The sequence below is a fragment of the Bidens hawaiensis genome, unplaced genomic scaffold (genome assembly GCF_021521415.1).
Source record: "Bidens hawaiensis isolate Kalapana, Puna unplaced genomic scaffold, B.hawaiensis_p1.1 tig00001792_1, whole genome shotgun sequence".
NCBI classification, from domain to species: domain Eukaryota; kingdom Viridiplantae; phylum Streptophyta; class Magnoliopsida; order Asterales; family Asteraceae; genus Bidens; species Bidens hawaiensis.
The window spans coordinates 155908-172472 of NW_027491100.1; the positions used below are offsets into that span (position 1 = coordinate 155908).

Here is a 16565-nt window from a genome sequence, read left to right on the forward strand (position 1 = left end):
TGAAAGATACTTCATTACCTTTATTGACGATTATAGTCGATATGGTTATGTGTACTTAATGAAACACAAAGATGAAGCTTTTGAAATGTTCAAAGACTTCAAAGCTGAAGTAGAAAGACAACTCAAGACCACAATCAAAGTACTTCGTAGTGACAGAGGAGGTGAATACCTAAGTGATGTTTTTCAAGATCATCTTAAGAGTTGTGGAATTATTTCACAACTTACTCCACCTGGAACACCACAACATAATGGTGTGTCTGAAAGGAGAAATCGTACCCTATTAGATATGGTTCGATCGATGATGGCTAGAAGCAGTTTACCTCTATCATTTTGGGGCTATGCTTTACTTTCCGCTGTTCGCATATTGAATATGGCTCCAACCAAGAAAGTGGAGAAGACACCTTTTGAAATATGGCATGGAAAGGCTCCATCGCTATCATTCTTAAGAGTTTGGGGTTGTGAAACTTATGTAAAGCAATACACCCCAAACAAATTAGAAGTCCGATCCACTAAATGTATCTTTATAGGTTATCCTAAAGATGATATAGGATATTACTTTTACGACCCTAGTGAGCAAAATGTTATTATTGCTCGAAAGGGTAAGTTCTTGGAAACTAAGTTCCTTGAGGAAGGAACTAATAGTAGAACAGTGAAATTTGATGAGGATCAAGAATCACAAGATGATACACAATTGGTTGATACTAGCACTCAACAAGAGGTTGTTGAAAGTGATCAAGTGGTTGATCAAAACACACAAAACGTTCGCAGATCTGGTAGAGTTAGCAATCCACCTGAAAGATATGGATTTTTTGTAGAAGGTTGCTACGTGGTAGATTCTGATGAACCAACCACATACCGTGATGCAATGTCCAAGAATGATTGTGACAAATGGCTTGAAGCCATGAACGTTGAGATGCAATCCATGTATGACAACCAAGTTTGGGAATTGGTTGAACTACCACTCAACTCCAAAGCTGTTGGAAGTAAGTGGGTTTTCAAAAGAAAAACTGATATGCATGGAAACTTGGATACTTATAAAGCAAGACTTGTAGCTAAAGGTTTCACTCAAACTCAAGGGGTTGATTATGATGAAACTTTTTCGCCTGTGGCAATGCTAAAGTCTATTAGGATATTATTTGCCATAGCTGCATATTATGATTATGAAATTTGGCAAATGGATGTCAAGACCGCTTTCCTAAATGGATATCTTGAGGAAGATGTCTATATGGTTCAGCCTGAAGGTTTTGTCGATCCGAAACATCCTAATAAAGTATGCAAGTTAAAGAAATCAATCTATGGATTGAAACAAGCATCTAGAACTTGGAATCATCGTTTTGATGAAGAAATCAAAAATTTTGGATTCATCAAGAACGCTGATGAGGCTTGTGTGTATAAAAAGGCTAGTGGGAGTATAATTACCTTCTTAGTATTGTATGTCGATGACATTCTACTATTTGGAAATGACATTCCAACCATGGAAAGCGTTAAGGCTTGGCTTGGAAGTAGATTTTCCATCAAGGATCTTGGTGAAGCTGCCTATATTTTGGGAATAAAGATCTATAGGGATAGGTCAAGGCGCTTGATAGGTTTGAACCAAAGTACATACATTGATAAAATCTTGAAAAGGTTCAAGATGGAAAACTCCAAGAAAGGTTTTGTACCTATTCAAAGAGGGACTATATTGAGTTCAGCTCAATGTCCAAGCTCAAAGGGTGAGCAAGAAACAATGAAACAAATCCCATATGCTTCTGCTATAGGATCCATCATGTATGCGATGATATGTACTAGACCGGATGTGTCATGCGCTTTGAGCATGACAAGCAGATACCAACAAAATCCAGGAAACAGTCATTGGATGGCTGTTAAGAACATATTGAAATACCTTAGGAGAACTAAGGATATGTTTCTGATATATGGATCTGGTGAGGAGGAACTCGCTATAAAAGGTTACACGGATGCGAGCTTCCAAACTGATCGAGATGATTCTCGATCACAATCTGGGTATGTGTTCACTCTTAATGGAGGAGCTGTCTCTTGGAAGAGCTCAAAACAGGAAGTGGTAGCATTGTCCACTACAGAATCAGAATACATCGCCGCTTCATTGGCAGCTCAGGAAGCTGCATGGTTGAAGAAATTCATTACTGATCTAGGGGTGGTCTCTTCCATTCAAGACCCCCTAGAAATCTTTTGTGACAACGAGGGTGCGATTGCACAAATCAAGGAACCTCGTTCGCACCAAAAGACAAGGCACATAGAGCGGAGATTCAACTACATAAGGGATGAAGTTGAAAAGGGAAAGATATGTATTCGCAAAGTTGGAACTGATCAAAATCTTGCGGATCCATTCACGAAGCTCCTAGAAAGACCGAAACATGAGCGTCATGCGAGTGGCTTAGGACTTCGATATTCTAGTAATTGGATTTGATCTATTTTGTATTAAAGTTTAAAAGACTTTTGTAATTTAACTCTTTTATATGATTATGGAATCTTGAGTTAAATTCTAATTTTGCATGTTTAATCCATGAATAAGTTATCTTATTCTAAAAGTCCGTAGTCGATCACATTTGTGGGAACAAATATGAAGCAAGACTATTATGAACTAGGATTGGTGGATATTCATAAGGAATGAATATAGAACATAGGTATGCTGCCAAGGTTCATAGATATTTGTGGGATACAAATATTGGACTGACCCGCTCTCAATATTACTACATGGAGTCGATTGACCTGATCATTAGTAATTTTGAGTAAAGGAGAATTTCATATTATCCTTAGACCTGAGATGTATACTGGGTCTTGATTTTCACCAAGTATTACACTTTGACTCTCCCCTTCGCTATTCGTAAAAGATGGTACATAAGGATGAGCTCGGGTGGAGTATAAAGTGATAGTGAGAGGCGTATACAGTCAAGAAGGAATTTGTTCCTCTTATGTGTTGAGAGTTTAGATGTCTAAGGCCTGATAAAGTTGAATTGTAAAGAGAATGATCACCTATGTCTCTTAGATCCAACATGACATCTAGTAACAAAGGGATATAATGATAGATTCACCTAAATCATATCAAGTAAGGGACTTGAAGGGATGATGTTATTGAATGGCACTTCGTCAAACACATTAGGGGTGGTGAACTGTTGTTAGGCAGTATTCACCACTTGCATTAATTTTCTATGTATCTCGTGCAAGTGGGAGATTGTTGGAATTACGTATGCCCGAGACACATACTTATACTAATGTGGCTAACTGTGTTTGATCCAAGTCGGGTCATACCCAATAACAAGCTAGACAACACCAAATGTATTCTTTAATGATTTGATCATTTAAACGAATACCGAACACTACGTGTTTAGAAAATTGGTTTTCTAAACAAACACACTTGATAATTTAAATAAATTATCTGGATAATTTATTTATATAAATTAATTATTTAATTGGTTAAATAATTAAGATAGCATGCATGATTTATAAAATTATTTTTATAAAGTAAAAGATGGAGATGGAGATGTTTTAATTGTTAAAACAAAAACAAAAAAAAAAAAAAAAAAAACCGGCCACCCATGTGGGGTGGTGGTTTTACCCAATCAAATGCCTTGTCTCCATGTGATGACAAGTTGATTTATCTCCACATCCAAGACATGCAATTGCATCTAAAAATTTTGAATTTTTCAAGTGTTGAATTAAGTTCATACTCTCTCTCTCCCTCTCAAAACTTACGGCCCCTTTTGGGCAGAAAATTGGGAGTCTTTGGGAGCTCATATAGTGTTCATAAATCCTAGCAATTACTTGGTGTTGTCACAAATAGCTTGGGGTATCACACTCTTGAGGTCTTCTTCTTTGGAGGCTTGTCATTCATCCACCATCTCCTTCAACAAATCACTTGTTCTTCTAAAGGTAGAAGAAGGTACAATTTACATTTGTGAGCATCTTGTTCTTGTAATTTTGATCCTTGTTCTTTGGGTTTTAGTTTTAACATAATGGTATGTTCATAACAAGTTTTAAAATCTAAGCTTCCGTTGCGTTTTCATGTTAAATATGGTTAACTTGAACTTTGATAATCTTGTATAAAACCCAACAAGCGAGTCATACGCGGCTTACATATCATCACCCCTTTTATCTTTAAGTTCAGCCTGCACTTTATGCAGCTTTAACGCCGCTTCAAGCTCTTGAATTTTGGTACGTTGGCGGGTCACTTGGCTTTTTAAGGCTGAATTGGCCTTAAGTGCCTTAGCCAAGTCCTCCTTTTTTCACCGAGTTTCATCCCGGGAAGCTTGAAGAACAGAATTGGCCTTAAGTGCCTGGCAGCAGCCGTGTGCCTATCTTTCTCGTTCATGAGAACAATTTTGGCATCAGATTGCTTCCATTTAGCTGTGTTGGCTGTCATACGGCATTCATTGGCTTCTTTTCGAGCCTCCTCGGTGGATCGGGTCATTTGTCCCAACTTTCCACCCATCGTCCGCCATTCGAGCAGAATTTCCTGTCAACAAGCCATAGTGTTGGCTAAGGATGTGGAATAGTCCATGTGAAGGTCATGGTGAGAGCGTCCACGCTGGTGGATCCGCTCCGCAGGCGGCACACAATGGTTGATGAACGCCGCACGAACGTTCGGGTCAGTGAAGCGGGATCCATTCACGATATCCCAGTGAGGGATAAACATGTGATAATCCTCCCCTGGGTTTGGCTCCCCGTAATAATATAAACTTGTTGCTTGGGGGCGCACAGGGATAGAAGAGGACTAATGAGGGGCATCTCGTTTCGCTGCCTCCTCAACGTTCTGCTGAGGGCGTCAAAATTGAGAACCCTCTCCTTTACCCATGGAAAAGGGTGAAAATGAGAAGGAAAAATGGGGAGGAGATCGTGGAGAGAACTCTCTTGCTTTGAGTTCCTCCTCATCCACACCCACTCCTTTCCCTTTGGAACTAGAAGCGTTTCGAATTCCAAATAGATAGTCCAGAGGATCTTCAGTTTCCGGCGAAGGAAGTGGCTCCTCCTGATTCTTCTCAGATGGAGGAGTTGGTGGCTTATCCTCCTTCTCCGGAGGCGGAGATGGTAGTTTCTCATCTTCTGGTGTTGGGGATGGTAGTTTGTCCGATACAACGCTTCCACCAACAATTGCAGACGAATCTACACAATAAGATCATACGTGAAAATCAAATAAAGCATTAAAGTTTAAAGAAAAGACATCATTTTGCCTTACCAGCCATTCCTTACATTCGATCCGCAAGGATGACTTTTTGCTTCTTTGGACGTTGCGTCCGACGTTTTTCACTGACAGTCCTCCCTCGGCAACCACATGACTTGCATTCGCATCACTTGCCTGAGAGGACTGAAGATTCCTCTTACGCTCCAACTCTGCTAATAGAGGAGAGATAGAGGAAATTTCGAAGAATCATCAGAATCTTCCTCTTCTTGGGAGGATGACTCATCACTCGAAGAAAGAATGACGACCACCCCATCAGAAGTAAGAGCGTCGAGTGGATGAGGATTAAAGATGTACGCACCTTTTTGAAAAATTGCTTCCGAAGCTACAGCTCAGCGCATACTCTGGTAGGGACAAGAAACTGGTTCCGGGTTCCTTCCAAGACAGGAATTTACTTCACATCACGGATGCTTCCCTGTGCAACCCCTCACCTAGAAGATGAGATTAAGCAGAGGCCCCTCACCTGGAAGATCCATAAGAAGTTAGTCAAAAGTTCTATATAAACCTAAAAGGAAAAATGGGAATGTAACTTACGTTCGTTCACGCCCATATAAAAACAGGCTCCAAATCCGGATATGGCCACAGGCGGCTCATACTTGCCCATACCAGCGCCTCCTCAAGCAAAGCCCGCATTGGGGATGGTTCCAAAACTAAGGCGTGAAACCATTCCCGGCCTTCGTGGGCGGGTGTAACAACGTCCAGAAATGCCTCATTGGCCGGACGACGGACCATGACATCCGGAACGACGTCCTCCAAAACCTAGAAAAATTTGTTGCGCCAGTCCTTAGAACCTCCTTCGGACACAACGCCGATAATCTTGTCAGCTATTGGATTGCACTTAAACCACCCGCCACGGTTGGTCATCAGATAGAACACAGGGAATTGATCAATCCGTGGCAACATTCCTTTTGCCGTACACAGAAATTCGAAGTGTCGAATCTGCATAACGGTAAGAGGATGTAACTGGGATAAGTGGATACCGTAAGCGCTCAACACCTTCATGAAGAACTTGGTTATCGAAAACCAAAAATTCCCATACACGAAGTAGTCAGCGTACACTGCCATCTTGCCAATAGGAGGCAGACTGGCAACAAATCCGGCAGCAGGAAATTCGGGTTCCCACTCCGGTGAAATGCCGTAAGTACGAAGCAATTCTTCGTACTCGGCTCGATCCCAGTTGATTTCTATCTCCTCAATATTTGGAATCAACGATTGACTAGCCATAGGTCCAGTGAAAAAAGGAAAACAACGAGCAATCGTGAATAGAATCGAACAGATGGTTAGAAGATTATAAGAGAAAGAAAGAAGATATTTGAAAAACAAAGGTGATAAAAACTTCAAAAAGAAGTTAACACCCACTATTTATACCCATCACAATTAATGCGATGGGATACGAACAGTGGAGAGAGAACGTTATTATCCACTCACCAGATGCCACGTCACGCGGGAAATTCAAAAAAGCAAAAAGGTGAACAGTCTGGTATAGTGACAGCCGGCATAGACGTCACATTCCCTGTTTCACACGCCTGAAAGCTGTCACATCGTACTATTGTTTTGGTTATCCACTACAACAAAATATCTTCACCACAACATAGAAATTCCAAAAATCCCCAAAATACATCAAGTCCAAAATTTCACCCGTATAAAAACATCACGCGGAAGAAACACTTGACTGGGGGGACTTATAGAGGTAGGGTACCAAAAATACCCAAATATCCCTAAAGATACCCGCGGGTCAAAGGAACACTCCTCACAAGACACCCGCGGGACATATGGATCACCCGCATAACTCTGAAAAGGTAGAACATCCTTATATCACACGCAGAAGCATCCAGGCACCCTCAAACGTCATCCGCGTGATAACACATCCACCCACCAAATGACCCGGAGGCAATGCCAACAGGACAGCAGTAAATTAACCATTTACCTTCTAGAAGATTTACCAAGATGCTTTATTGGGCAATACATGATCTCTCAGCCAATGAATGAAGGACAACTGGCTAGGTTGTTATAACCGTATGGTCGGGGTTACATAGTGTCCTATCGTATTAAGACACGTGTGCAAGTTATTATGCCCATGCACATATGACGTATAACTCAACCTATTATATAAGGACACGTGTCCAGATGGTTATGAGAGCATCTTCTAGAAAGGGACAGCTGGCCCAATTATATTCCCACACTCTTCGGCTATAAATACCCTCTCATTCTCCATGAGATATTCATTCACTTTCAACGATTTACTCTAAATACTTAAGTACTTTCTCTCTCTAAGAATTATACTTATTTTCACGCTGGAGGGTGGTTACGGGAAGAGCCCCCTCTTGTCCTTCCCGTAGCTAGCTCACGATGTCTATTTCGCAGGTTAAGGTAACTGGACTTTGGGAGATTGTGCTCATATCGAAGTTGGTTGTTATCTGTATCTTACCATGTGGAATCATTGGATCTAGGACCCGTCAAGGGGAATAGATCTGTGTTTCTTAAGTGAACTATCTGGCAATGTTGTCTAACGCATCAGTCCAACACCTGCCTACTATTCTTCTTGAAGGTGAATCGAGCAAGTTTCGTTGTGTAGTACTAATCACTATTTTTTTCAAACTCAGGTACCATCAAACCTTAAGAGGAAACGGAGAACTTTAAAGGAATCCATCTTGCTATGTACTTCTAGCAAAAACAATCCATCTTTCTGAGCAGGGGCATACGGACACTGAATCCTTGAATGAGGTGATTAATTTTGAACTTTTTTAGTCTGACTTGATTAGGTAAATATCATTCTTCTTCATTATTACATATAAACAAATTGGCCAAGTTTACAACAACGGTATAATTAGTGTTCGATGGGATAACTATGTTCCAGAACCATAATCTATTTTTATAACAAATTTAAAGACTTCTTGTTCAGTTTAATGAAGAACTTAATCTTCGAAAGTTAATGATCTCCAGTTTCGGTATTTATTACTAAATCCTATTAGTAAAAAGTTTCTTACTTGAGTTACATTCATTTGCGGACACGGGGCATTCAGTATCCTCGTGCACCGGGTCGAATCGTAGCCATTACTTAAACATAGGTATTTATAGTGCCGTTTTGAAAAACGTAATGGTTAGAATTGTACTACCCATTTCTTTGTCTAGCTCCAATCCTGTAATTTTATTTTTTGTAAGTGCAGAAAATGCTGGAAGGATGGATAGAAGAGCAAAGGTTAAGAAAGACTGGCAAAATTGATAAGGTTCTTTTATAATACAAAATTTTACATAACCACCTGAACACTCTCTTAATATCAAATGATGGACATAACACAAATACGATATCCCTTCAAAGTTTTACAGGCATGAATCATCGACCAAGAAATTATGCTCTATGGTCGAAGTTACAAAATTTATAAAGTCAAAGAGCTATCCAACAAAAAAGAATAAACGTACATTGAGGACTCTTAAAAAACTAGCACTTTGGTATGTATGATCAAATAAAATTGTTGATATACTAAATTTATTCATAACCAAATTTATCGAATTCAGTAGCTCTTTTGTCCTTTGTTCCTCAGAATAATAATACGCCTGTTCATGGTCAAGAAAATTATGAATACAAATTGGATGCTTTGAATCACTTGGATAAATGTTAAGACTTTGAACGCTACTTCAGCGGGGAAGAAGAAACCACTGCTGCTGATTGAAGAACCAAGATTACCAGCTTTCAATAGATTAAGGGGTGAATGTTATCCAATTAGTCAAATTGAAAGGTTGGGCCATCATCAGCTTGCTTATTTATGTTTATAAGATACATTATGTTATGTTTTTTTTTTATTATTGGGAGTTAAGACATGTAGTAATAAAGCCCATATGTATTGTAAGTATATTAATAATATACTTACAATACATATGGGCTTTATTACTACATGTCTTAACTCCCAATAATAAAAAAAAAACATAACATAATGTATCTTATAAACATAAATAAGCAAGCTGATGATGGCCCAACCTTTCAATTTGACTAATTGGATAACATTCACCCCTTAATCTATTGAAAGCTGGTAATCTTGGTTCTTCAATCAGCAGCAGTGGTTTCTTCTTCCCCGCTGAAGTAGCGTTCAAAGTCTTAACATTTATCCAAGTGATTCAAAGCATCCAATTTGTATTCATTATCTTCTTGACCATGAACAGGCGTATTATTATTCTAAGGAACAAAGGACAAAAGAGCTACTGAATTCGATAAATTTGGTTATGAAAAAATATAGTATATCAACCATTTTATTTGATCATACATACCAAAGTGCTAGTTTCTTGAGACTCCTCAAGTGTACATTTATTCTTTTTTGTTGGATAGCTCTTCGACTTTATAAATTTTGTAACTTCGACCATAGAGCGTAATTTCTTGGTCGATGATTCATGCATGTAAACTTTGAAGGGATTTCGTATATGTATTATGTCCATCATTTGATATTAAGAGAGTGTTCAGGTGGTTATGTAAAATTTTGTATTATAAAAGAACCTTATCAATTTTGCCTGTCTTTCTTAACCTTTGCTCTTCTATCCATCCTTCCAACATTTTTTGCACTTACAAAAAATAAAATTACAGGATTGGAGCTAGACAAATAAATGGGTAGTACAATTCTAACCATTACGTTTTTCAAAACGGCACTGTAAATACCTACGTTTAAGTAATGGCAACGATTAGACCCAGTGCACGAGGGTACTGAATGCCCCGTGTCCGCAAATGAATGTAACTCAAGTAAGAAACTTTGTACTAATAGGATTTAGTAATAAATATCAAAACTGGAGATTATTAACTTTCGAAGATTAAGTTCTTCATTAAACTGAACAAGAAGGCTTTAAATTAGTTATAAAAATAGATTCTGATTCATGAACATAGTTATCCCATCAAACACTAATTATAACGTTGTTGTAAACTTGGCCAATTTGTTTATATATAATAATGAAGACGAATGATATTTACCTAATCAAGTCAGACTAAAAAAGTTCAAAATTGATCACCTCATTCAAGGATTCAGTGTCCGTATGCCCCTGCTCAGAAAGGCGGATTGTCTTGCTAGAAGTACCTAGAAAGATGGATTCCTTTAAAGTTCTCCGTTTACTCTTAGGGATGCGTTTGATGGTACCTGAGTTTGAAAAAAATAATGATTAGTACTACACAGCGAAACTTGCTCGAATCACCTTCAAGAAGAATATTAGGCAGGTGTTGGACTGATGCGTTTGACAGCATTGCCACATAGTTCACACATCCAAGATGATCAGTTTTTACACTTACCGTGTATGTGGTTGGAAGACAAAATGAGATCGGATTGTTAATAACATCCTCATCATCACTACCCACATTTGTTTCTTTTATGACACACTGCATTTAGAGTATTGTGAACAACATAGGAGAAGAGTACAATTAAAGAATACTGATTAAAACACATTTATTTAATATAAAATTAAAAGTTATTCGGATATTTAATAGGATCGCTTCTCCACATTAAAATTGGCTGACTCGGGATTCTGGTTATTGGTTTCTTTTGCACTATGGTTCTTAGCTTCCATAGTAGTACTAAAAGATATCATATTTTCAGCCTTCTGAGAACAAGAGATAACTCTAAGGAGTCCTTTTAAAGGGACACAACACACACGCACTCACATTCTCGAAGAGGATAAATAACTAAGAACGATATTGTTAGATCCCATACCATTTTTGTTGCCCCTGAGATTATTAACTTTCTAATTAAGTTCTTGGTTATTTTTTCTAACGGTGGAACATTAGTTCTTCGTAATTGTCCACGGTTTAATTTTTTGGTGTGTACAATTGCGTTAAAATTGAAGTACAAGTTCATCAATTTGATTAAGAAGGCTTTAACTATGATTATAAAAATAGATTCTTAGTGTAGAACGTAGTTGTTCCAGCAAAACATTAATTATACAACTGTTGTAAACTCGGCCAATTTGTTTAGTGGCTTAGTGCAAGTCACCCAGCAAACATTAGTAATAAAAAATTTATGCCGAAAAGGTTCAAATTTATCACCTCATCCATGGTTGCAGTGTCTGCATACCCCCGCTCACAAAAGGCGGATTGTCTTGCTAGAAGTACCTACCAAGATGGATTCCTTTAGCGTTATCCGTTTCCTCTTTGATAGGGTTGATGATACCTGAATTTGAAAAATAGCGATTAGTGATACATTCGCTCAAATCACCTTTAAGAAGAATAGGGGGAGTGGGACTTATGGCTTAGATAGCATTGCCACACAGGTCATGCATCTAAGACGATCAGTTTTTACGCTTACTATTGGTATGGTTGATAGGCTAAATGAGATTGGGTCAGTCTCATTAACATTCTCATCATCACTAGCTACAATTATTTCTTTTACGTCGCCCTACATTTTGAGTGTTTTGAACAACATATCATAGAAAACGTAAATAATGCAACTATTTATTTAATTAAGAAGAGTACAATGAAAATATTTATATGATAACAGCATAAAAGTAAAGTTTATTCGGATAATGGATATGATTGCTGTATAATTACACACTATGCTTACATTAGACTGTTTGGCAGCAGAATAGGTCGGCTTCTCATTGAAATCGTCGAGACAGGGATAGTTGGTTTCTTTTGAATTGCACTTCTCTGGTACCAAAGTGGTTAAACATGCCAAAATTACAGCCAGCTGAGAGCAAGAGAACATTTTTATGAGACATTTTAAATTGTCTAACACAACATACACACTCACACATAGAGAAATTCGAAAAGAGGATAAATATATAACACTAAAATTTTTTAGATCACCATTTTCATTTTCCGTTGGTTTGCACACTCGTAGGATTCTCATATAAGGAACATCAAGAATGTTTTAGGTTATTCAGGTTAGTGTGTTCAGTAAAAAGAACGCATGATTAACAAACTAGTTAATCTTAATTGAAATAGGACTTACTACTACTAGTAAGATTGAACTAAAATGGGGAATTTTGTTTTGTTTTGTTTTTGTTAATATTTTGTTTTGTTTAATATATTTCATAAACTGTTTTACAATAAATTTATGAGGAAATAGAATACGATCAACCAAAAAATATTTTGTGTTTTGAGACTAAGTCTATGAACACAGTCTATGAACCTTATGTTGTTCTTGGACTTGATCGAAAGTCTCTAGAGATGTAACAATAAAAACCCAGGTTGATACAATAATTTATGAAAATAAAATGTAACCGCGGAGAATTTAAATCATAATATCATAATATATCTGTATATATGAGCACTACCCGGCCAGTACCCACAAATAAATAATACACACATTCAAATGTTAAGGTTTTAAACACACAAACCAGATACAATCCCATAGGTGGTCCAATTGTCTTGGTTGCAGCAGTCCAATATACAAAGACTCCATGTTTGGTGGCTAATGTGTAACATCTCGAAATTTCTAAGAATAAATAATTAATTTATTATTTATTTAAGATGGAGAAGTTCACTTAAGTTAGTAGAGAAATAAAATAATAAATATGAAAGGATAAGTAGGCTAATTAGATGTAATTAATTATGAACTAAAAAGGAAAGATGGCCTAATGTCCATGGGCTTAAAGGAGTATAAATACCCCTTCAAACCCAAGTCCTTTCCATTTTCATACATCTCTACACCATAGCCTATGCCATCAAAACACACACTTAACCCAATTCCCGTTTTTGAGAAAACCACCCATAAAGACACAAAGATTCCCGGAGATCTAGCCGTCGGATCGGTCTCAAATTTTTACTGAGTGTTAAGGTATATAAATGAATATTTCCATCGATTAGATCTTCGATCAGATGTAGGGAAGTCCAATTTTTATCAGCAAACCTATAGCAGCTCAAAAATGAAGATTGCGGCAACTGTTCAGCTGTTCCGGCGACTGTAGCGGCAGTTTCCGGCTAAGGTGAGCTGATGGGTTTGTAGATCGGGATGAGACGGTTCCGTGTCCGCTTGAATCACTCAAATCGGAGTTCGTTTGATATGGTTTTGAGCATCTCGAGTGATTTCCTACAAAAACCTCAAATGTACGTTTTTTGTTAAAAAGACTTACTTTTCACGAACGAATTTACATGAAAATTGGTAGGAGAATAGATCGAGTATAAACAAGTGTTAAAGTAGCAAACTTGATGTTAAAAACGAACCCAACGAAATTATAACCATGAACGGCTCGTTTAAAATAAACCTTAGATCTAGTATTGAACGTTTTAAGCCTAAAGGTCCAAACTTTATGCTTTTCCGGGCCAAGTCTTACCCAAAAATGATCATGGGAATGCTCACGGGTTTGGTTAATGTCGTATCGAAGGGTTGCACGTTAAAACGGAGATGATTACGAGGATTGAGAACGAACCTGTAGCTGCTGCTGCAAGTTCTCTTGCAAGCAAGTTAGTTGTTACAAGTTCGCTGCTATAAATTCTCCTATTGTTAAGTTCGCCGCACCTAAGTTCGCTTATCGATAAGTTCGTTATATATTTAATTTCGCTTATCAATAAGTTCGTTATATTTAAGTTCGCTTATCAATAAGTTCGCTTATAAATCTATGTTCGCTAATCAATAAGTTCGCGTATATATCTAAGTTCGCTTATCAATAAGTTCGCTTATATATCTAAGTTCTCTTATCAATAAGTTTGTTTAAATATATAAGTTCACTTGTCAGTAAGTTCGCTTACACTCAAATTCGCTTACATTGAGACCAGATACATGGAGACTTGTAAGTGTAGACATATATGTGTACACACGTGATGGCGTGCAATGTAAGGACTTGGGAGATCATGATACCAGAGAGTTAAAATAAAGGAAAGATCATAAAAATGCCAAGTAAAAGTAAGTTAATACTAGGCCACTAGTTTAGATCAGGCAAGTATTGATACGTGCAACTATATACAGTTAGCAAAGCTCAACTAAAGAAAGGATTAACTATTAACGGAGAAAGAAACACTATCCAGGTGAGTTTCTAGCCCCACTTCATTGTTATTGTGCGTACTCGATGTGATAGTTAATACACCTACCCTAAAAGGTAAGTGTATTCCTTGTATGAATTATGTATGATGATTGCTTGACTGTGCATGAACGATCTTGGGTTATTGCATGGACCGTTAGGTGGTAGTTAATGATAAGAGGCTGGTATCGGAAGGCTCAAGACGTTTATCAGTTTATGTTTAATTACTTGGTTTTCTAAAGACAAGATGGGTGTTTAAGACATGTTATGGATCGTTATGTAATAATTTACGAAAGTTTTTATATTCCGTGAATGTTTTTATTAACTCTGATGACTAGAACTATGTGAATGAGTAAATCCAACGTCCAAATGTGAGGCACCGATAACGGGGCCTTACATAACGTGATGCCATCCAGTTCGTTTAAAATGAACTGTTCGGGCAGGTGAATCATCTTAGGGCTGAGCTTACTCTGTTGGGCTATGTCTGAATCACAGCCGTATAGAGGTGCGCTGGTATACGGGACGTAGTTTAGAGGAGTTACAATAATCGGAACTTGATCATCAGCCCAATTCTGAAATCTGAAATCATAATTAAGGTTCACAAACAAAAATCAAACTATGCAAAACATGTGAACTTGAAATAAATTAAAGAAAAGAATGTAGATATTGCAAAAGGTATGTGATCGGTATTTTAATAATTCATAAAATATCGTTTTTCGAAGATTCCATGTGGGGACGATGTTACTCGTCTTAATATAAGTGATTAAGACAGATAACTCACCTGTTTTTTTATTAAGCTAAAACATCTACATCAGTATACAATTAAACATTTATTAAGTCATGGCATCTTCATCAATTATGGATTGTAAAAAGCACATCAATTTGTAGTGTGTTTGTCATAATTATGTTCCCTTCATTTCTTTTGCTATTAAAAAGCACAAAAAGACACTTGTATGTTAGATTTCCTAGATGCTTCACCCCTCATACCCGGCGTTCATTTTACATGTACATATATGTTCTTATTCAAGATTATATTTCTTTATCGTTTCATGGATTTGAATTGTATTTTTATCGATTTACTTAAATCTCATACTTGAATAATAAACCTTAGACACCATGACACAAACAAATTAAAACAATCTGAGTCACTATTAGCAAAACATGAAACTATCATGTGTTTACCTTAACGTGATTAATTAATTGCATACTCATGAAAATAAAAATGTGTAGAAAAATACATGGCAGAAGAAGAGAAAGGAAGGGAAGTAACATATTACCCCTTTGCTGAGGTGGGATTGAACAAATAATCTTTAAAGTGACCACATGATTTCCTAACCTTGCTACTTCTCCTAATTTCGGCCTCGTCCACTGTATGTGTATGCTTCTGAACCATTATATGCTCTTTAGAGCATAAACTCTTTCATGTTCACTACATCATTTCACCGACATAAATAAATACATAAAGAAAGAGAGAAATAAGTAAATCAAATAGGATTTACAAAGACCTAATAATATGACAATAATAAGAAAAACTTTTGAAACAAAATTTTAACACCTAATGATATAATAATTAAAAAATTGAAACAAAATTCTAACACCTAATGATATAATAATAAAAAATAAACATTAATTATGAAATAAAGAGTAAGATTACCTCTTTTGAGAGAGTCGATATATTGAAAAGGATATGACGAAGATGTAGAAACTAAGCGGACAAGGTGACCTTTATATAAGATTGTGGAAAACCAAAGTTTTTTACGTTAAACGATGTGGGATGGGTCTGCTATATAAGATTGAGTAAAGGTAAAACTTTTATTTTTTAAGCGATATGGGATGGGTATAATACTAGCAATCAAACAATATAATCCAACTATTAACCATCAACAATTTTAATAATAAACTTCTAAATTTAACTTAGACAATGAAATTAGAAAGTCACAATGCAATATCTATTCATCTTAATAAACTACCTATTGAAAACATACATACCAAAGAAAACAAAAGTGACTAAGGGAGCCACAACTTATGTTGAGCCCACTCAAGGAAATGCTACATTTGTGACATACCGAAAGAATTCTCTATCTTTAGCCGAACATAAGCAAGAGTTTTAATGTTGCCAATGAACATTGGCTTCGTTAAGAAAATTCAATATTTATGAAGCAATCCACTTGAATAAAATACCGTGTAAGAATTATTGAAGATATATAAGACTATATCTCAAGTAAAGACTGCGTTAATAGAATTTTGAATCACCCGAAAGAGAAAGCAAATTATGCCACCTGCATCATTCTTCAAACATACAATTCACAATAAATCACCGTATTTAAACAAGAATCATAAAAACTTTTGTAAACTAAAGCGAAGAACTATAATTTCTGATTATATAAAACTGTGATAAAGACAAAATTTGAATACCAAAGCAAGAAACCGATTGCGTACCATTTAA

General features: G+C 36.8%; 1 long non-coding RNA gene across 1 annotated transcript; it reads right to left on the reverse strand.

Annotated features, from left to right (window-relative positions):
* Positions 1-11249: 11249 nt before the first annotated feature.
* Positions 11250-14544, reverse strand: LOC143597327 (uncharacterized). The gene is made up of 4 exons (XR_013146878.1): positions 14517-14544; positions 12500-12573; positions 11722-11847; positions 11250-11331 (listed from the first exon to the last, which is right to left on the reverse strand). It is a non-coding gene; the product is annotated as an uncharacterized LOC143597327 (long non-coding RNA).
* Positions 14545-16565: the final 2021 nt, after the last annotated feature.